The sequence below is a fragment of the Macaca thibetana genome, chromosome 12, assembly GCF_024542745.1.
Source record: "Macaca thibetana thibetana isolate TM-01 chromosome 12, ASM2454274v1, whole genome shotgun sequence".
Taxonomy (NCBI): domain Eukaryota; kingdom Metazoa; phylum Chordata; class Mammalia; order Primates; family Cercopithecidae; genus Macaca; species Macaca thibetana.
This window is the reverse complement of record NC_065589.1, coordinates 57,707,934-57,731,142: the sequence shown is the minus strand read 5'-3', so window position 1 is coordinate 57,731,142 and position 23,209 is coordinate 57,707,934. Positions and strand designations below refer to the sequence as shown.

General features: G+C 31.0%; 1 long non-coding RNA gene across 1 annotated transcript; it reads right to left on the bottom strand.

The window, feature by feature from the left end:
* Nucleotides 1-3,907: 3,907 nt before the first annotated feature.
* On the bottom strand, nucleotides 3,908-5,894 carry LOC126932274 (uncharacterized). The gene is made up of 2 exons (XR_007718159.1): nucleotides 5,809-5,894; nucleotides 3,908-4,432 (listed from the first exon to the last, which is right to left on the bottom strand). It is a non-coding gene; the product is annotated as an uncharacterized LOC126932274 (long non-coding RNA).
* Nucleotides 5,895-23,209: the final 17,315 nt, after the last annotated feature.

Sequence of the window (23,209 nt, the reverse complement as noted above, 5' to 3'; positions counted from 1 at the left end):
AAAAAATTAAACTCCTTGCTTCTGACAGAGTTGAAGAAGGACTAATTCATTAGAGAATTCAAATCCATTCATGTTTATTAGGCTTTGATAAATATTTTTCTTTCTTACTCTTAAATATAAAATTAAATAGAAAAGCCATGATCATCAGCTATTTGTGAAAAGTTCCAATCACAAAGTACATAAAAACAAAAATAAACAAATTAACAAAGAAAACAAGTTGAGTAGGATAACTTTTAAAAGTAAAAAATAGCATAAGCATCAAGAGAAAACATTAAAACTAAACAAAATACTTAAAGCGATAAGGGAATATATTTTATTCATGAAGCAAGAGAGGTGAATGTTTAAAAATAATCAATTAAAATACTCTAAAAAGTTAAATATAATAACTGAAAAAGGAAAAAAAATACCAATCAGTAGAAATGATTGGGAAGAATTAAAATAAAAAAAGACAAAGTGTAAGAAAATTACTGGATCAGTCCTGAAGTTACTGGAACAGAAAATTGGAAACAAACATGGAAAATATTAAACAAATAAAATGAAACTTCTTTTTTATCTATTAAAGAAGGCTTCCATGTGCTCAGAAGAATGACTGGAAATTAGTATGAATGGAGACATCCATGTGCTCTGAACAATTACTATATCAAACCCTCATAAATATGCAATATCTTGAAATTTCCAAAGATGAACAGAAAAAGTCCAGTAGCTTAATGTGTGTGGATGAGAGGGAGGGTGCTCTTAATTGGGAAGAATTAAAATCCGATTTAAAAAATCAATTCCTGATGCTAGAAGACAATGGAGAAATTATTTTCAAGTTTCTGAGGACAAATTAGCTCTATGTCATAATTCAATTATCAACCAGATTGCTAATAATTTTTGAGAATAGGATAAATATATTTTCAGTCATAGAAGGAAAATAGAACTGCCATGCCTTCTTTGAGAAGTTCATACAAATGTACTTTAGCAACAGTAACATCAACACCCCAACAGCCATCACCGCCACCATCAACAACTATAGGGCACAGAAAGAGAACAGAAACCAGGAAATTGTGCAACCATCCTATGTTGAAATTGAAAGTCATTTGAAAATCATTCCTAAAATGCTACGAGATTTAAAGGAAAGGGTGGGTATGAAATTGAAATGTTCCAGAAGAAAAGAAATTATGAAACAAGAAGAGGATTTTGAAAAATAGTAAAGCTAACTGATTACCAAAATATGCAAGTAAAAATTAACATTGTATGTGAAACAATAACAGTATGGAATTTATATCATGGGATAATGTTTGCCATGACATTGACTAATAAATTCAAAGTCAGTGATATAAGCTCTAATTATTGACTCAAATTTTTTATAAAGCTTTTGTTACACATTGTTGTGATAGATTTCTTGTATTTAATAGCTTTATTGAGGTATAACTGATAAACAAAAACTGCACATATTTAATGTATAAAATGAGGGTAGATATTATGCATAAACCCATGAAACCATCATCACAATCAAGGTAATATACATACTCATCACTTTCAAAAGTTTCTGTGTGCCTCTCCCTTTTTTTATGGTAAGAACACATCATGAAATCTGCCGCTTTAAAAAAATTTAAAGTGCACAATATAGTATTGCTAACTATAGACACCAGGTTGTACATCAGAGCTCTAGAATTTATTCATCTTGCATAACTGAAACTTTGAGCCCCATGACCAACATCTCTTCATCTCTCCCTTCCTCCAGCCCCTGGAAACCACTATTCTATTATTTCCTTCAATGAGTTTGGCTATTTTAGATACTTCACATAAATGGAATAATTTAGAATTTGTTCCTATGTGACTGACTTATTTCACTTAGCACAATGTCCTCCAGGTTCATCACGTTGTCACAAACGGCAAGATTTATTTTTTTTAATGACTGAATACCATTCCATTTTATGTACAAAGCACATTTATTTATCTATTCATCTGTTGATGGACAGATACAGGACAGATATAGATTATTTCTATACCTGGTCTTCTATGAATAATACTGCAATGAACATGAATGTAATATATCTTTGAAACACTGATTTTATAGATTTTGGATATATACTTAGAAGTGAGATTGCTGAGTCATATAGTTCTATTTTAAATTTTTTAAAGTAATCTCTATACTATTTTCCTCAGTAGCTGCACCATTTTACATTTGCATCATTATTGTTACAAGGGCTCCAATTTCTCCACATCCTAGCCAATACTTGTTATCTTTTTTAAAATTTGTTTTTTATAATAGCCATTATGACAGGTGTGAGGTGATAGTTTATCAAGGTTTTGATTTGTGTTTCCTTGATCATGAGTAACATTGAACACCTTTTCATATACCTGTTGGTCATTTGTATGTCTTTTTCAGAGAAATATCTATTCAAGTCTTTTGTTCATCTTTTAATCAGGTTATTTTTAAAATTAAATTACTTTTTATTTTTCTATTGTATTTTAGATGTTCCTTTTATATATGTTTTTTATATTAACCACTTGTCAGATACACGATTTGCAAATAATTTTCTCCCATTCCGTAAGTTGCCTTTTTATTGTTTATTATTTTCCTTGTACAGAAGATTATTAGGATTTTACTTATTTTACTTGGCTTGGTTAATGAGACTCAAACTGAGACTCAAAGCCAGCAACAGAGTGCTTTCAAGTAACAAACATTTTTTTGTCCAGACGTTTCCAGGATTTAGTAAGAATAAATCAGTGCAAACCAGTTTTAATATCCAGAAATATCAACACAGCTGTCCATGTTTGAAAACATAAGGCTCAAGGAAAAGTGGATCCTCATGGTCTGGAATTATTCATTAAGGGGGTAATGCAGCCGCTTTTTATATTCTATTCCCCAAGAAGAGAGAGTGGACTTCCTTTTCCTCAAAACCAACGAATATGGGAGTGGTATAAGAGTGTCAAATCTTAGAGGAAATGGAGACATAATATCTAAAGTTGATAAAATACTGCTCAGCACGATATTTAAAAACTGGGGCAGAACTAATTGTAGAGTGATTCAAAAGATATAAGTCGTTGCCTGGTGTTAGGGATATAGAACTGAGGAGTAGGACTGTGGGGAGGTAGATTTATATACTTGTTTTTCATTTATGCCTTTGAATATTGTTTATATTGTTTACCTATATGTATGCATATGTATGCATTGTTTTGACAAAATATGAGTTTTACATGTATATCTTTTATTTTTTATTTTTTTAAATTATACTTTATTTTCTAGGGTACATGTGCACAACGTTGCAGGTTTGTTACATATGTATACATGTGCCATGTTGGTGTGCTGCACCCGTTAACTCGTCGTTTACATGTATATCTTTAAAATAGTTGTATTTATGGAGCTTATGATAGAAGAATGAACTACTGATTAATGAAATGGAATCGTAGAGATAAGCACATCTGAGAACATTTTTTTAGATTATATTGACATAGATTATTAGCTTTACAAAGTATAACTTCTGTTCCCAAGCTTTTCAGTGGCAGAAAGTAGACCTTCTTGGAATATCCATATGTAATCTGACTGTAGAGGACTCATTTTAACCAAGTTTATAAAGCAGTGTGGTGACTAAAGCAAATAATAATGTAGTGTATATTTCAAGATAGCTAGGATAAAGTATTTGAATGTTGTCACCAAAAAGAAATGATAAATGTTTAAAGTGATGGATATGATAATTACACCAATTTTATCATTATACAATGTATAAATGCATTGAAATGTCATACTATACTCCATAATTATGTATGTACAATTATGTGTCAAAGATAAATTTAAAAATTAATTTAAAAAGCACAGATGTACATAGAGACAATTGTCACATTTCACATTTTCTCATTGACAATTTAACAATATAATCAATCACTGTATTTTTCTATACATGTATAAACACAAGATAGCCATATTTAGTTAGTATTTAATTTGAAATAATTGCATATTCACAAAATTCACAAGCATAGCCAAAAGCCATATTTGAAGAGGAGACTGCAGAGAATATTCTGTAGAAATAAAAGACCTCAAAAATGTCAATGTTAGACAACCATGAAAGGAAAAGATGAACAAAACTCTCTTAAATTGCTGTCTCATCTTCTATCAATCAAATTCAATTGATAGAAGGATGAATCCTTCCCACTGTACTAAAATTTAGTTTCTGATCGGTACTTTGTTATTTTTTCATCATTTTAAAGAATGCCAATTTAAATTATATGACACTGCAATGTAAGTACCTGATGTGTCTAAATGATGAAACACCAATCCTTGCCAAAAATGATAAAAGAGTACATGCTCAGTATTAATTGTGACAGCTACTGCAGTTCCTAGATTACAAACAACTTTTCCTTAGTTAAAAAGTGCACCAATCGAGAAGAGGTACATTTAAAGACCTGAATTTTCTTCATGATAATTTTTAACAAGATTTTTCACAACCTGAGAACATAAAAGATGTAATTTTCATTGTCATTTTAAAACAATATTTTCCTTTTATCTTGGAATTTTTGTATTTTTGCACAATGGCTTTCATGAATACTTTAAATCTGGTCTCTAAAAGAAATGACAATTGCACCATCTGAAAAAATACTATAATTTATGAAAAAACAAACAGGCGTTTAATCACTGAATATCTGATAGATATTCCAGTACCAAACCATAAGCTGACAAAGTACATGTATGTGAAGATGTGGTACTTTGGTCTAACATGTAGCTCTGTTAGATGGTAGATGATAGATGCTATATTCTTATGTTTTGTGACTATAATGAACAGAATTTGGTTTCAGTTAATATACTTTATAGTAGATACTTTAAGTTTCAGTATTTCAAGCTAACACAAGATTATTAAATTTGTCTATTATATTACAGAATAATTAAAATGAATATTTTGAATAAGGAATAGAAAAAAAGGCATTATGATTTAACCCAGTAGTATTGAGTGAATAACTATGGACTGAAAAACGGGAGTCTTATTTTAAGGACTGGATAAAAGTAATTCTTAATATCTATTAATAGTAGGGGAATGTCCGTGGAAATATGTTTTAATACAAATGGCATTAACATATGATAAAAATAAATGCTAAATTTTCTGGCCTGATTTAATGTAGAAAAATAAAATATTGTAAATGACTAAAATACTTGCCAATGATATATCTCTATCTATCTATCTATCTATCTATCTATCTATCTATCTATCTATCTATCTATCTATCTCTATATATTTATATGCCTCTGATGTTATTAACTAGTGCCCATTTATCTGGTTTAAATTTTGGCCGGGCGCGGTGGCTCACACCTGTAATCCCAGCACTTTGGAAGGCAGAGGAGGGCGGATCACGAGATCAGGAATTCGAGACCAACCTGGCCAATATTGTGAAACTCCGTCTCTACTAAAAATACAAAAATTAGCCAGGCGTGGTGTTGTGCGCCTGTAATCCCAGCTACTCAGGAAGCTGAGGCAGGAGAATTGTTTGAACCTGGGAGGTGGAGGTTGCAGTGAGCCGAGATCGTGCCACTTCACTGGAGCCTGGGCGACAGAGTGAGACTCTGTCTCAAGCAAACAAACAAAAAACCTAAAGCTTTTTGTGTCCATATTTCTAGTTATAAAAATGATACCTTTGTTATTTGAAAAGCAATATATGAAAACTATGTATTTGAAAGTTTTCCAGTTTTTGGTAGGATGAAGTAAATACCCTTTTATCTCTCACAGAATATAAGTATAAAACCTTGACAGAATATGTGGCACAGCTATTTGAGGACTCTGAAATGTAGACAGAAACAGACAGGTAAAGGTAGAACACTGTAAATTAAGGTACCTCCAGAACAGCAGTGTATCTGCCATTTTTGTATCGTTTAGTATCTCTTGGACCAAACTTAATTCACTGGGGAACTTTACAGTGATCTGAGGGGCAAAACAAAACAAAACAAAACAAAACAAAATGTAAGGAAAAACTTAATAAAAGCTCAGAGAGAGAAGGAAAATAATATTTTGTGCTTTATTTTTATTTTTTCTCATACTATAGGTTTCTAGGCAACCCTGCAGTGGTAGTAGTGGTGACAGCAGCAGCTGCAATGATGGCAGCCTGCAGGAGCCAAGAGTGTAAGAAATGGAAACTTCTCTGTCTATTTTCTCTGGAGCTATAGATTCAGACAGTGAGGCGAAAGTCCTGCTGTCTTTCTCGTCTGCTCTCTCTCTCATTCATATCTATATCTATATGTCTATCTATATCTAATCTATATGAATATTTATATATTTATGTTTACATATCTCCTTATTCCTTTTGGAATCAGAAATGGGTCAATTACAGAAGTGGTTGCATTCTGCCTGTAGGATTGAAAAAACAACAACAAGAAAACAATGGGGAAAACTGTAGAGAGGTGGCAGAGCTAGAAAAACCAATCCCATTGATAAGTTTGTGAACTACTGGGCTCACCTTTGGCCTATGCATGTAAAAATCTAATTCTAATTAGCATGCAAAAGACATTAAAAACTGAGCTAACAGATCTTTTCCCAAGTTCTTTACTAAGCTTTGCTGCATATATGGCACAGAATTGTATAGCAAAGTAACGGGTTTGAAAAATGAACTGACATTGGAACCATAGACCAGAGAATGAGGGTTAGATCTTGCAGCCTGAACCCACCCAGGTAAATTTCATAATAAAGCATGAATTTTACATTCTTCACAGGATTTTGACAAGACCCAGTGTTTAATAATGTAAAATTCAAAATGTCAAGATATAATCCAAAATTACTCAATGTATGATGAATCATAATATCAACTTGCTAGAAGAAAATGATCAAAAGATGATAGAAATGTAGGAATTATCTGACAAATACATTCAAATAAGCAAATAAAAACACTTTTGAAACAAATGTTATAATATAAAGTGTAAAAAGCACATAAAATATGAAGAAGAAAGAAAGGGTAAATTTAGAACTGAAAACCCCACTGAACAAACTCAGTGGAAGAATACAGATAAGATAGGAAAAAGTGAGTGAATGTGAAGATAGATCAATAGTTTTACTCAATCTGAACACGAGCCATAAAGAGACACAGAGAGAGAGAACAAACATTGAATAAATGTGACAAATAGACCTTTAGGGACTTGTGGAAAAAGGTCAAGAATTTGGAATTCCATAAGATTAGGCCAAGAGTATGTTGCTGAAACAATAATAAAATAAATAATAGATTGAAAGTCCTGCATTTGGTGAAAGACATAGATCTATTGATTTATGAGGCTGAATGAAACCCAAGCAGAATGAACACAAAGAAATATATGTTCAGATATATCATAAGCAAACTGCTGTAAACTTAAGTACATATCTTAAGAGGAGCCAGAGAAAAACAGTTCATTATCTATAGGGGAGCAATGATTTGAATGACCACAGACTCCTCGTTGAAAATCCTGGAGGCCAGAATAAAGGGGCCCAGCATTTTCTGAGTACTGAAAGAAAAGAGCTATCCATTCAGAGTGTTATTGAATAAAAATATACTCTGGGTCTATAATTTTTAATGTTTTAATGTTTTAATTGCAAATTGACAAATAGTTTTATATACAAATAGATGGTACAACGTGATGTTATGATTTATGAATACAAATTGGAATAATTAAATCTAGCTAATTGACATATCCATCAGTTACAATTATTTATATTCATGATTTTATGTCCATGTGTTATGTTTTTAAAAAATATATACTATTTCAGAGAATGAAAACATAAGAGGGCACCATATTTTGGCCTCTTGCGTTAACAGTAAAGGCATTAAAGAAGGGCAGAAAATTGCATATTTGAATGAGGATGCAGTTTAACCTAAGTATGATAGGCATATTACTAAACACTTTTCTTTTTTTTTAAGTTATAGAATATATGAGAATGTCAAAAAATATAGCTATGTCAACATAATTATTTAAATAATATTGGAAAGTATTTGTATATATTTAAAGGGCAAAATTTTTGGTTTTTTTATTGTATATTGCAGAAACTGGCAACAATAATCAATTTAAAATAATTTTGGATTTCTGTATTCTATATTCACCAGAAGCTATACCAATTAAATGTTTATGTTACTCTCAATTATAAATTCAGTCTTTAATGTGTCTGTCAAAATAAACTGCTATAGAGATTTGTTAAAAATTACAAAAATATATATATATATACTCTAGGTCAATGATTCAATAAAGACATTTTCATATAAAAGAAAACTAAAACAATTTTTAGGTTGCAAAATACTCTAAAATAATCGTCCAAGAAAATTCTTCAGAAAGAAGAAAAATTATACTGGAAGGAAACTTGCAAAATGCAGAATAAATTAGGAGAAGATAAAGTGTAAATATATGGTAAATACAATAGATATTTCCTCTCCTTTTGAGTTCTTTAAAATATGCTTGCAAGTTGAATACCAAAAATATATAGCACTGCCTAATGGGGGTTTCAATATGTACAGATGCAAAATATAAGATAACCAGGGCATAAAAGGAGGAAAGTAAAGTGGACTGAGTATGGTGGAAATACGTCTACATTTCAATGGAAGGGATAAAATTTTTAAATAAGCTGTGCAAAGCTATGAATGTATTTTACAATTTCTAAAGAAAAAGATCTTCAGTAGGTGAATAGATGGAATGGGAAGACATCCATATGATGAACTACTAGTCATCAATACAGGCAACAACTTGGATAGATATCAAAGGTATTCTGCTGAATGAAAGAAGACATTCTCAGAAGATTACATGCTATGTGATTCGATATCAGTGATGTTCTTGGAAAAAAAATATAATGAGGAGAACAGGTTAGTGGTTACCAGACATTACAGGAGGATGTGACTACATAAGAATAGCATAAGGGAGTTTTTTTTGAGTGATGGAAATGTTTTTTATCACTATTATATTTATATGTTTTAAAATTCATAGAAATATATACCAAAAGTTCATCTTACTTAAAAAATAAGTCAAAAAATAAAACAATTTGTTTTAATTTAAACTTTTATTTTAGAGTCGGAGGGACATATGCAGGTTTATCAAATGGGTATATTGTGTGAGACTGAGGTTTGGGGTATGAATGATCCCATCATCCAGGTAAGTTAGCATAATACTCAATAGGTAGCTTGTCAACCCTCACACCACTCCCCACCTCCCTGCTGTAGTAGTCCCCAGTGTCTATTGTTCCCATCTTTATATCCATGTGTATGCAATGTTTAGCTCCCACTTATAAATGAGAACATGTAGTATTTGGTTTTCTATTTCATGTTAATTGGCTTAGGATAATGGCCACCAGCCCCATCCATGTTGTTGCAAAGGACATGATTTTATTCTTGTTTATGCCTGCTTAATATTCCATGATGTATATGTAGCACATTTGCTTTATCTAGTCCACCATGGATGGGATCATCGATTGATTGCATGTCTTTGCTGTTGTGACTAGTGCTGCAATGAATGTAGGAGTACATGGGTCTTTTTGGTAGAACGATTTATTTCCCTTCGGGTATATACCCAGTAGTGGGATTGCTGAGTCAAATGGTAGCTCTGTGTTAAGTTCCTTGAGAAATCTCTAAACTGTTTTCCACAGTGGCTGAACTAATTTCCATTCCCACCAACAGTGCATAAGTGTTCCCTTTTCTCTGCAACCTAGCAGACTCTGTTATTTTTTGACTTTTTAATAATATCTCTCTCCGTCACCTTGGCTGGTGTGCAGTGGCAGCATCTCAGCTCACTGCAACCTCTGCTTCCTGGGTTCAAAAGATTCTCATGCCTCAGCATCCCAAGTAGCTGAGATTACAGGTGTGCACCGCCATGTCCGGCTAATTTTTTTTTTTTTTTTTTTTGTATTTTTAGTAGATACCAGGTTTCTCCATATAGGCTAGGCTGATCTCGACCTCCTTGTCTCAAGTGATCCACCAGCCTCAGCCTCCCAAATTGCTGGGACTGCAGGCATGAGCCACTGCACTCCAAGTATCCTGCAGTTTTGTTTTGCAATTGTCTGATGATTAGTGATGTTGAGCATTTTTTCATTTATTTTTTGGCTACTTGTATGGCTTCTTCTGTCTGTCCTCATCTTTTGCCCAATTTTTAATGGGATTATTTGTGTTTTGCTTCTTAAGTTCCTTATAGATTCTGGATATTAGACCTTTGTCAGATGCATAGTTTGTGAACATCTTCTCTCATCCGTAGCTTGTCTGTTTATTCTGTTGGTAGTTACTTTTGCTGTGCAGAAGCTCTTTAGTTTAATTAGGTCCCACTTGTCAAATTTTGTTTTTGTTGCAATTTCTTTTGAGGACTTAGATTTTTCACATTACTCTCTCTATACTTTTAGTTAGCAAAATATAGTAGTATTTTCAATCAGCCATATGTTATTGAAGTAATTTCAATACAAAAATCAATCACATCAAAGGTCCTGTTTTATTAAAAAATATATTTTTCTTTTATTTACTAAAATACATAAATATGTAATTTCAATCTATTTCACTGTGGATCACATACATTTTTCCCTTTCACATTATTCCAAGAATAACTAGAACTATGTAGAAAGTGAAAATGCCATTTCCAATAGCTCTAAATTTACACTAAAAAATTCTTTGCCTATTGACCAAACTTGTCTATTTTCATGTACAAAATATTGCAATTTGATCCGGTTTATTCTAATCAAATGGATCACATTAATGTATAATCTGATGTTATTATAGGAAACTTGAATTTTAATGAGCCCTGCTTGATTTGGATGAGTGAAGACAGGCATAACACAATTGAGGCAATTAGCAAGAATTTTGTAATCAATGTTGATTAAGAAAATGGGATGATGGTATGTGCAGAATTTGGAGGCATTCCCTGGCTTGAACATTAATATAACGGGATAAACATTGGCATCTTAATGGTAGCACATTGCTCTGAAATGAAATGATAGATGTTTTGATACATGCAAATATTAATCTATATATCTTTTATTACACATGACTGGAAATCCATTGAAAGCAGATCTAAGAATGAATAAGTTGTTCTGCTTTCATCTTCCAGTAAATCATAATTATTAAAGCTGCTATTGCTAAATATGTAATAAAATAAATTTAGAATACAGATATATAATTATCCTTATTATACTTTTTTCCTATACATCACTAATGAGTATATATCCTGGCTTTGAAATTTTGTTTGTTTCATATCATTTGCACATTATATACAGTTGCTGTTCTGTCACTGTGCAGGCCGCTTTTCCCATGGAGAAACCAATGCACTTAACTGACTTACGTTTATAGATAAAATATATGCACATGTTTTCTATCAGTTCTTTATAGCATCAGTTGTTTTCTCCTTCATATATTCACTTTCACTTTATAAGCTATATTGGAAATAATTGTATTTTGTTTTCTTTTAATGTTCTTTTAAATTATAATTTAGTTAGCCCATTATCCTGTATCACTTAATATCCTTGTATTAATGATTTTGAAACATATGATTTCATGACATAGAGCTTAATTTTGAATATAAATTTTCTTCAGTAATAAAGACTTTGAAATAATAAAAGCATTGTCTTTATAATTAGGACTCATGCCAGACCTGAGAGCAACAATTCATATTAATTAACATGACATAAAGATTTAAGAAATTAAAATATGTCAGAGTTATGTTGCTGAGAATGATGTAACAATTAAATATGTAAAATTAAAAATATGTATACAGACCAGAATAGTAAACTTATTTTGAAGGAAGAATCAACTTCTATTACATTCTGTATCTGAATAAATCACCTTCTCTTGAGTGATTGTGCCTGAGCTGATATTTTTGCGTGTAATTTAGAGTTCATCAAACAAAGGAACTGAAAATCAATTAAAATATTATCTCAAATACTAATTAAAAATAATATAATATTAAAATATTATTTCTACTCATTATTTGAAATAACATTTTCTTTCTTATGTATTATAAAATATTATAAATACAATTTTGACTATAATTATGGGCATTCTTCAGGTTAATTTCCAGAGTGACACCAGTATTATTTTGTTGTACAAAACGAAAACCATTACATTTTCTCAGATGTTTATTGATAGGCCGATAATTTTTTCTACTCATTTAATTATTGATTAAGTGAAGAATTTTTGTGTCCAATGTTAAATTTAAATAATTTTGCGAACAGAATAATCAGAATACCTAGATGCACCTTTAATTCACATTTTTCCTAAGCTATTCTTGGAAAATCTCACCATATTATCAATGTTTATAGGAATGTTGGGTAGAATTATGATTAGTTTGAAAACCCTGAGAGTTTATAATAGAGCATCTCGTCCAGCATTGTGATAGACACTGGAATGATTTTAGGAAAAAGGAGAACAATATTTCTAACATAGAGTAGAACATAGTGTCTAAGTAATTTGCATCATGCTGAGTATCACAAAAATGGAAGTACGGTGCTACTATGAAAACATACAAAAAAGAAGTTGAATACTATTCAGTGAAAGCCTCTCTGGAGGATGTCTTACAGGCAGCATAAAGCTAGGTCTTGTTTTCCTATCCTGACTTCTAAAACTGACAATCTTTGTGTTTAAACAGGTGTACAGCATTCATATTTAAAATGATAGCTCATGTGGCTGGATTAAAATATATCACTTCCTTATCTGTTTTTTCTTTATTTGCTCTTCCCTTTTTTCTTGCTTCCCTTGAGTTTAACAAGAATGTTTTATGATTTGCATGATATCCAAAATTACTCATAGCACCTTTAAAAAATGTTTTCCTTCGTTTTATTATATATGTTAAAAAATATGAGTTTACCTCCAGAGAATTTTTTTTTTTTATGTTTTTGAGACAGGGTCTTTCTCTTTCTCTCAGGCTATAGTACAGTGGTGCTATCATGGTTCGCTGCAGCCTCCAATTCCCTGTCTCAAGTGATCCTCTCACGTCAACCTCCTGAGTAGGTGGGACTACAGGCACGTACCACCTCGCCTGGTTAATTTTTGTACTTTTTGTAGAGATGGGGTTTTGCTATGTTGGCTAGGCTACCTTCAGAGAATATTATACCACTACACATATGTAAAGATATTATAACTATTATAATTTCCAATTCTTCCTCTCCAGGCCTTTACCATCATTGTCATGTATTTTATTATATGTATATTATAAAGACAATAACTGTTACCATTCTTCTGTAAACATTCAGTTATCTTTTAGAACAATTAAAATCATAAAAACAGTTTTATTTCACCTTTATTTATTCCATTTTGCATGCCTTTTAATTCTTAGTTTTTATCTCAGTTTATGTGACCTATGTCATATTTATTCTACTTGAAGAGCTTCCTTTAACATTTCTTGTAGAGTAGGTCAGCTGATAGTTCCTTCCCTCAGTTTTTGTTTATCTAAGTTTTATTTCTGTTTGACTTTTGAATATTATTTTTATAGAACATTCTTCAAATTTCTGCTTGACTCCATTCCTTTGTAGATAGGAATCTTTTTCTCTGATTTTCTTCAAGATTTCCTCTTTAACTTTGATTTTCAGCAATTTGAATATGATAGTTATGATTTCCTTCTTGGTATTTATTCTGCTTTTTTTCTTTGAGTTTTATGGGTTTGCAGTTTAATGTCTATCACAATTTTGAAAAATTTCCTGCCATTAATTCTTCAAATATTTTTTGTTTCCATTCTCCTTTCTTCTGCTTTGGCTATAGTGATTGCATGTGTCTCAGACCATTTGATACTGTCACACACTTTTGTATATTCTCTTCTGTTTTCCTTTTTTTTTTTTCTCTTTGCATTTCTATTTGAGTAATCTCTATTGACCTGTCTTCAAGTGTAATAATTTTTTTCTCTCTGCTCCATCAAGTCTACTGGTGAGCCTGCAGAAGGCTGTATTTCTATTATGGTGTTTTGATTTCTAACATTTCTACCTTCTTAATTTTTAATAATTTCCATTTCTGTCCTGGAAGTATCTGTGTGATTGTGTATGATGTCAAATTTTTCCATTAGAGCCTTTAACATATTTATCATTGTTATTTTAAACTCTCTGTCTCATCATGCCAATATCTCTTTCATATCTGATTCTGGTCATGATAATAATTTTGTCTTTTCAGCCAATGTTTATTCTTACCTTTTTACATACCTCATAAATGTTTGTTTGAAGCAAGGCATGTTGTGAAATATATAGAGTTAAGTGAGTTTGAAAGTGAGTACACTTTTTCTTTTGTTAGGTCTTAATGTAAGGGTATTGCACAACTCCTTAGTCAGAGGTTGGACTTGGTATAAAGTTTTTACTGTCATGATTACTCTCAGTGCACTAGAAAATTCAAATTGTGCTAGTCATTTCTGGTGTTTAAAGTTTGAGCAAATTTGTGATTTCTCCTCTCTGGTTTATTTAATTATCCTCATTTTTGACATTAGGTGTTCCTTTTATGTTGTTTCCAAGAGAGAATCTGTTTCTTGCTGCTTCCCCACTTGTATTCCACTGTTACTTTTATTCAATGCTTGCTTGAGTGATGGAGTGTGTGTATGTGTGCATGTGTGTGTGTGTGTGTGACATGGTGGCAGGCATGTTATCTGATGTTTTGATTAACCTTCAATCTTAGTTAGGTATTATAAAAGTGGATGTCAGTGATACAGCTCACAAAAGTGTTTCTTTCCCTTGATCAGAGGGAATGTTGAGCCTAACATCTATTATTATTCTTCACCTAAAAGTAGAGATTTTTGTTTGTCTGTTTTTGTTTTGTTTTTCTATCCACACCTCCCTCATTTGTACTCCTTTACTACCTTTGCTATCAGGCTACAAATTTTGTTACCCTTCCTTCAGTAGGGTAGAGTTTAAATTATTAGTAGAGACAGGTGAGATGGGTCTGGGTAGTTTTGGCAGGAGCTACTGCTCCCATCATCCAGCCAACACGATGGTGGAAGCTTTTACTTAACTCTCTCTCAGAGTGAATGGTGAGATATCTTGAGGAAAGTCTGTAAGATACTGCAAACCCCCTATGTCAGTGGCCCGCAGGGAATCTTTACACTTTCACACTAACCTACATCCAAGATTTGGCCATTTGGTAAAAATGTCTAGCTGGATCTTCCTATTGCCATATGTTTCAGGTAAGCACATATCTGAGTAGTGTTTCTCCCTGTAAGCACTTACCTGTCTCCAAGTTTTCAATTAGCTCTTTGGATTACAGCTACAGATCTCTGATGGGCTGAAGAAACATCATTAACTGGCAGTTTTTCCAATGTTTTCTTCTGGTGGTATGAGCGAAAACAATGTTCTTCCTAGCTCTCCATTTTGAGCTGAAGCAAAATATGCATATTGTGGCAGTTTTATTTCCTAACGTAATCATTTCCAACTGGACATCAACTGTTTCCAAAAAACTTTTGAAGCAACAGAGAGGTTGTAAAAAAAAAAATGTTCAATAACCCATAGAAGTATTTACACTAGACGCAGAGTGGTCCTTTCTCAATTTCATATGCAACTATTTAACCACATTTCCAATATATTGTCCTCAGTAGGTACTGTTTATTAAAAAAAAAAGTAATTCCCATTCATCAGGAAAACATAATATGCTTTAGTTGTTATAATGAATAATGTAACATTTTTGTTATTTGTTTTTCATCTTGTTTCACATATTCAGTCTTAGAGAAATAATTGCATACAGGAAAATTGTATCTGCTGTAGGTTAGATTTATTAACATACCTTTAAACCTTTTAATCAATTTATATTTCATTTGAAAAAGTCAATAAATTAACTTTAATCTACTGCTAATTTGCTTTTATTGAAATGCGTATAACTTGTTATTGCAGCAAATATCAGTGACATTTTTAGAATCATAATGAAGAGATTTCAAATTACTTAGAATTCTTATTAGATTGAATGTGAGACCATATGAGAATATGCTATAAACTAAGATGATTTATTTTTAATTTAACTTCATATGTTGCTAAACTTAAAGCACTAGGGCTTAACAATTAGTTTCAAAATTTTAAATATGCCTAAAAAGTTAAATTATATATATAATCCTAGGAGAGATTTATTTTATATTAAGATACTCATTTATTTATAATTGTACTTAATTTAACATTGAGAAGCAAAGGAATTTATTAGAAATGCCATAGTAAATTGTGCAGTGTCTAAAGCTCAAGTGGTTTGCGTTGACATATTATATTTATCTCTATCTCTACCCCTATCCTTAACTATATCTATCTCTATCTCTATAGCTATGCCTCTACCTATGCTATATCTAGCACTTAGCTACCCAAACATAGACAGGTTTCTTAAATATCCCTATCTCCATAGGAATAGTTCATATCCTCACTTATAAAATATCCCTCTCTCTATAGCTGTTTAATCTCTTTAGGGATATTTAAGAATCTTGTTCATGTTTGAGTAGCCATTTAGTGCTAGATATCTACTTTATAGTTTTGTGAGATTAATTTAATTCATAATAAGCACTTATAAATATCTTCATTAGACAGCTATCATGCTATTTTATTAGTCAGAATTTCTCAACTCCTTAGTATATGTAAAGTTCTATGGTAAAGTATTCAGTATCAAAAACAAGAATTAGAAATAACTGTGTTTTGTTAAAATGCAAAACATATGATAGACACTTCATAAATTTTACCTTCTCTTTTCACAACCCTGATAGGCAACTTTGAGATGCCTAGTTGGAAGTAAGTGGTAGTGATTTGATTCAAACCCAGGTTCTCAAGAATTCAAAGATTTTTTTTTAACATGTCAGGTGGCTATGGGTGAAATGATTGGTGCTGACCATCACTATTTTTTACCTTTTCTTTCTCAAATAACTCAGCTACTGGAGTTCTATTAGTCTGGACATCTTACTGCAGGAGATTTGGCTGGTCTTTTATAGAGCTTCACCGTATTTCCAAGATTCAATGACTGTAATCTTGCTCTTTTCTCTCTACAAAGTAAATTAAGTGGGCAGTTTTAGTTTCCAAAAATATTACTGCTGTGAAGTACCTATATATCTTGATTAAATACCTAAGTATGCATGCTTAGTAAAGTATGCAAATAATTATTTTGGCCCATGATTCTTTGTTTATATAACACCAGAATAGTTCTCTAAGTAATTAGCTACTGTATACTTGTTCATTCAAAGAAATTAATTGAGCAATCACAATGCTGAGTGAGTTACACATTGTCGATTATGGAGAGAAACTGATAAAAGAGAAAAAGAATGATGCATCAACATTTGAATTTTGTAGGGTTGAATGAGTTGAGCTTTCTTTTTATTTTAAAATGCAAAAAAGCGTAGAAAAAATATCAAGCATTCACACAAACACAAGTAAGTTTGAATATCTCATCTCATTTTCTTCCAATTACCAATGCAATTAAAGAACCTCTTATTCCATAACTAGTCCCAAGAAATAAGTATTGTTTTCTATATTATTTCAAAATTTTAAATATTTTTATTTATTACTTATATACCATCCTAAACCTTGTTTAACTTTATGTTTTTGAGAACTATCTTGATTGATATTCCAGCCTTTGTTAATCTGTTGACAGGTATCTAAACCCCCAATTACTAAAACTTCTACTCTGGTTACTTGAGATTGTATAGATTTCATCATCTTTCTCCTTTCTCCAACTTGGACCCAATCTCTGTACTATGGATTTTATTTATTTATTTATTTACTTTTTCAGCTATACATTTAAATTTAAGCATAGCATATTTATTGTTTCTTTATACTTAGAATGGTTTGCATGTGGGAGGAGGAATTTTATCTATAATAATTCCCTCTTACTGCTTGGAATTGGGCATTATTTAAAAATATTTACTGTAGCACTATTGGGAGATACTGAACAAATGCATGGTCTCTGAACACAAGAGGTAAAATTGGTAGCTACGAAGATAAGAATTACCTACATATATTTTCCTTTCCAAATAAATTCATTTCATGATTTTTAGAAATCAATGTAGTGTTAGCAGGAGAAAAATATAGGGGAAATCAGAGGCATTCTTAGGAAGAAGTATTGACTCAAACTCTGGAAGTGAAAGAAATTTGTTTTTCTTATATGTGTATATATTATAAACCAAAATAGAATCTTAGCTTACTTTGTAATTTTCATATAGCAGAAAATATTAAGCTCAACATAGCATATTAAAAAAATTTAAAAAGCATAAAGCCTCAACTAATGTGCTTAATGTTAGACTCAATGACAAATATTTTTATAAAAATGTGTTTAAATTGTAACGTGGGTTATATATTTACATCTTTTAGAAAATGCTGACTATATAAGGTAAAACAATATTAATTTTATAACTCAGAAACTTTCTCTTCATAATATGATTGATTTGTAATTTAGAAATTTATTCATAAAATAGAAGACACAGCTTCTATTTTGCACTTGGAATAATTTGCTATCTGGGATTCCATATTTTTAGATTGGGCAATATATAAACATACTAAATTTGATATATTATACATGCATATTTAAATTATGAAACTGAAGTATGCATTCACCATAAAATATCTGTTAACAAGAATAAGAGGAAAGTATGTAATTCATTCTTCTTCACACTGAGCAATCTTTATCTTCATAATATTGAGATATTTTTTATTTGTAGTGCATAAAAACACTTTTATCCTGAATTTTATTTGTTATTACATAGTTTTCATATATATAATTTTGGCTTTTATATTCATTTTATTTTTTGATAAAAATTCACAGAAATAAAATTACTGGCTGAAATGTTATTATTATATGTGGAAGAGCTTGAATGACTGAAACACTTTTCTGAAAATCCTTTAGCAACTTATACTTGACCAGCACTATAAAATAAACAAGTTTTGTTGCAGACCACATAAGTAAAATTTTATTTCATATGTTTTTGATTACTAGTAAGGTTCAACAGTCATCTGTCACTATATCTCTCCTATACTACTTCCTTTCTTAGAAACACACTGAGCTTCTAATTCATGTGATTATATAGAAAAGCTCTTTACTCATGGCTAATTTATATTCCTCAAGATGATCCTTACCTGTGAATTTGGTAATTTTGCTGTGTAGTGAATTGTATGGTTATAAAATGTACTTGTCAATCAAATGTACTAATTAAGAATGATATTCTCATATTTTGAAGAGTTCTCATGGGTCAACTAAGAATTTGCCTTAGCAGCTATTAATCATAAATATTCCCCGATGACACGGTGAAGATATCAAAGTATTACACAATTTATATATTATATAAATATTCATATCACTGAAATAAAAGCTAACTAGTTGTTCTTTATTGCAGACTTTTAATAACTATTTCTGTACCTTGACATCATTAGTTTGTTATATAGTCTCATATTTGTATTATTGCTTTAAGCTAATAACCAGACAACTATAATTTTGATAATGGAAAATAAAAGGCAAAAATAAAAGAAAAGCACGGGCCTGTATATTAGTTCAAATTGTATTACTTCACCATTCTGCGAATTGTATGACAGTCTATCTTCTCTAAGAAATTGCTACGAGGTGTTTACTAATTATTAGCATAAAAGTCACTATAATTTTTCAGGTTATAATTAGTTATGGTGACTGATTCAGTTGAAGGACTCAGCTATCAGCTGTCTTAGATTATAAATGCAAGATATTATTTGCTCTCTTCCAGTCAAGGCAATTCATTAGTTATGCTGTTTGACAGCAGCTGTACCCTTTGAGATGTGATTTATTCAGATTCCCTCAGTATTACTGCAGAAGCATGGGGAGATAAGTGATTTGATGAGGCTGTGTATTTACTGTCAAATGCCATTATGTTTTGAATGTGCATTAACATTGATAGGAAGTTTGTGTTTTAAAGGCAAAGGATTAAGTCAAATGAAGAAAATTCCAGAAAATCCAAGTGTACACAATCATATCGCCTATAAGCATATATTTTTACAGAATATTATAAAAATTATCAAAATGCCACTTTGCTAATTTGTTCATTTATTGTGAATAGCAGATACATTGGTTAAAATATAAACATAGAAGACACACACATTGGAAATATAAGTTGTCAAATCTTTATCCACTGAAAATAACTGTAATTGTCCTATCATTGTAATGATTTAATTTATGTTTATTTTATAAAAGAATATATAAAAGAGAAATTTGACTTGGAATAAACTGTGAATTTAAAATATCCTCTTGAAGTTTGAATGAACAAATCACATGCTTACAGTGTTTTTCCAACATTTACCTATAAAGTAACTGAAGAAAAATATTACCAGAATATATATCCTACTAATATATGTGTATATATGTGTATATATATGTGTATATATATGTGTATATATGTATATATGTACGCGCACACACACATATATATAATTTCCAGTGGCTAGAGGCTTGAAACAAATGCATTGCAGTGATGTTCCAAAATTTTGTCATTGTAATATTTTTCATCAATTTAGATTTTTAATATATATAGCTTATACATAGTATATACATACTCTTCTAAATATATGTATGTGTATATATGTATATATACATATATACACACATGTATGTGTATACATATATATACACATATACATACACAGCTTACCTCATTTAAGAGTGCTTCTGAGGTCCCCTTCTGCTTTTCTTCTTTCAGCCCCTCCCACCTGTGAGGTCTTGCTGAGTTTCTGATGCCTAAATATCTATGTGACTATGTTTTTTCAAAAAAAAAAAAACACAATTTTATTATGGTAAGAACACTTTACATGAGCTCTATCTTTTTAATAAACTTTAAGTGTACAATACATTATTGCTGATTATGAGTACAATATTGTACAGCAGATCTTTTTTTAAACCATTGATCTAGCCTAGTGCTTATGTAACAGAAACAGAAAGTTAGTGTTGGCTATTGCAGTCACATAGAACATGAAACAGCCAATGCTCAAATCTGAGCCTTTGGAGTCTATGCTCAAAGCTCATGACATTCTTACAGGCTCCTTCAAGAAGAAAAGAAATGTTCCAATGACCATATATTCAGTATCCTATTAAGGAATGCAAACTGATGATTTGGCCATGGCTGTAACTACAAAATATAACAGTTCTATGTAGAATAGTTATGAAAGTATATTTCCCTTATATTTATTAAGTTTATTTACAAATGATTTTCCCAGCATAATTCAGATTTTTTTTTCTTTTCACAAGATCGATCACTGTCAGTTTCAAACAATCTGGAGAAATAAGCCAAATGACAAAAGGTGAGGGGCAGAGGAAGCAGGAAGAAGCAAAGAGAGATAAAGAGAATTGCTTAGGTTAGGACTTAGAGTTTGGCAATACCAACAGCAACCACCACAAGACCGAAATCTAAGGTAAACTTCTACAAACATTAGTTATAGACCTTTCCACATTCAAAAAGCTGAACTAAGAAATTTGAATGCAATATGGTCTTAAATGTGTACTTTCTGGAGGAGGAAACATACATAAATATTTACAATACAGTAAAACGAGAACCTAAAAGTTGGTGAGAGATATAGAAAACGGCAATTAATTCATCCTGAGGTTGGAGAGTAGGGTTATTTTTGAACTAGGCCTTGAAGAAGGAATAAACATTACATAAAGAGAATAAGGATGATGGGCAGTGAAATGCTCCAGGCAGAAAGACAGTCATTCTCAATTAAATATTAAATATCTATCTTTTTAGAAGTCATAATTGTAATAAAAGCTAACATGTAAATCTTTGGTATGTGCCAAGCACATATATAACTTACATTTTTAATCATTTGCGAAGGACTGTTTTTTTTTTATTGACTAACTCATACAAATTGTATTAACTCATTTAACCTCTTAACAACCCATGAGTTTGGAGTGGTTTTACACCATTTTATAGACAAGGAAACTGACTCTATGTTGTTAATTTCCCCAGTACACCCATGACTAAGCAAATGGTAGAGCCAGTGAACACATCCAATCAAAGTTACTTCAGAGCTAACATTTTTAACAGTATTTTACTCTGCCTCCTTTAGGGTAATACATAAACCTATGACTGTTAATGAATATATATCATCTATACTTATCAACAGTAAACAGAGAAAAATTTAAAACAGAGCTTTCTTAAGCCATCAACATGCTGTTATTCACAATTAGAAGCTCAAGAACGTCAAATAAACTTTATGAAAAAAGTGGAACAAAATATTTTATAACCAAATTGCTTTCATATCCACACACAGTATTTTGCAAGTTCACTCACTTGAAAAGTAAAGGGTCTTTGGTAGTTACTTACGTAAGATTAGTAAATCAATACAAGAAGAAGAATAGAAAATGCAGCTTGGTTATTATGCACAATTTGCTCTGATTGTATGGTTGAGGGAAAAACTTCCTCCTAAGTGAGTGATACATATATCATGTAAATATATGTAGATTTTAAAACATAAACTTGAAAATTTGGAGTAACAACATAGAAAATAACGCAAAGCATTTTAGTGACGTGACAAAATTTTTCCCATCTTTGGATTAGATGTTAACACTGTGCAAGAGTATTAATTATATTCTCTTAAATCTAAGAATTCTGGTAATGCTATTTTAAATTGATAATTTTAATTATCCCATGATAGTTCTAAATTCTAGAAGAGGAAAGGATCTTACAATAAACTGAGACTGATGCTTTTTCCTCATAATTTGTTTGAGAAAGCACAGATACCATTCTTTGATTAGTACAAAATCCGTGAGTCTTTGTTGGGTATGGGCATAGAAGATAGTTTCCCCCAAATTGTACCTAGTATTTTTCACTTCATTCATGGCATATTTTAACAAACAAAAGGTCTTAATTTCAGCTGAATTACATGTATTTTAGTTTTCTCTTTGATTTATGCTCTTTGTGTCTTATTTAAAGTATTTTTTTCTAACCAAGGTCACGAAGATATTTTCCTAATATATATCATAAGCATTATATGATTTTGTATTTCTATTTAGATTTATGACTCATCTGGAATAATTTTTGTATATAGAGTGAATTAATTGGAATAATACTAATACGTTTTTCCAAATGGATATCCAACTGATATAGCACATTTTATTTTTAAAGATATTATTTAAATAATTCATGGTACTGCATCGGGATCTTTTTATAAGTCAAATGACTGAATATGAGTGGTCTGCTATGGGACAATCTATTTGGTTCCTCAAATCTATTTATTTACCATTGTGATGATACTACCCTTTAAAAATTTGTATAAATTTAAATTTTAATTCCTCTAAATTTGTTCTGCTTAAAGTTTATACTTTTCTGTGCTGACATGTTGCTTAATGTTATAAATCAATTTATTGGTATTATGTGTTATTTTTAATG